General features: G+C 64.2%; 1 long non-coding RNA gene across 1 annotated transcript; it reads right to left on the reverse strand.

Annotated features, from left to right (window-relative positions):
* Positions 1 to 255: 255 nt before the first annotated feature.
* Positions 256 to 715, reverse strand: LOC113979950. Its single transcript, XR_003538027.1, has 3 exons — positions 687 to 715; positions 484 to 545; positions 256 to 386 (listed from the first exon to the last, which is right to left on the reverse strand). It is a non-coding gene; the product is annotated as an uncharacterized LOC113979950 (long non-coding RNA).
* Positions 716 to 742: the final 27 nt, after the last annotated feature.

Raw genomic sequence — 742 nt, forward strand, 5'->3', positions numbered from 1 at the left:
AACCCCGAAACCTTCTGAAAACCCCCCTGGGAACCCCCAAAAACCCCACTGGAAACCCCAAAACCCCACTGGGAACCCCCAAAAACCCCTTGGGAACCCCAAAACCCCCGTGGGACCCCCAAAACCCCACTGGGAGGGAACCCCCAAAACCCCACTGGGACTCCTAAAACCCTCCTGCGAACCCCCAAAACCCCTTGGGAACCCCCAAAACTCCCCTGGGAACCTCAAAACTCCCCTGGGAACCCCAAACCCCCCCCGGGGCCCCCCGAACCTTGACGTTGGAGGGGTCGAAGAGCCCCTCGGGGATGCGGAGCCGCTCGGCCCCGTAGTCGGTGTTGTACCCGTTGGGCATCTCGTAGTGAACCGTCGGCATCTGGGCGGCCACCCTGGGGGGGTCACAGGTTTTGGGGTCCCCCCGGCCCCAAATCCGCACCCGGGACCCCCCAAAACCCCCCAGAAACCCCCCGGGACCCCCCAACTCACTGCTCGTCGTAGGGCGAGTCCGAGACCTGCAGCACCGAGGCCTGGAAGTCCTGGATCACCTCCTGGGAGGGGGCCCCAAAAAAAGGGGGGTCAGGGACCCCCGAACCCCCCAGATTCACCCCCAGGACCCCCCGCTCATTTTACAGGTGAAGCTGTGCCAGGATTTGGGGTCCCAGGACCCCCCAAATCCCCCCCAAACTCACGTTACAGGTGAAGTTGTGCCAGGATTTGGGGTCAGAGACCCCCCAAATCCCCCCCC

The sequence above is a fragment of the Neopelma chrysocephalum genome, unplaced genomic scaffold (assembly GCF_003984885.1).
Source record: "Neopelma chrysocephalum unplaced genomic scaffold, ASM398488v2 Primary Assembly neopelma1_90855, whole genome shotgun sequence".
NCBI classification, from domain to species: domain Eukaryota; kingdom Metazoa; phylum Chordata; class Aves; order Passeriformes; family Pipridae; genus Neopelma; species Neopelma chrysocephalum.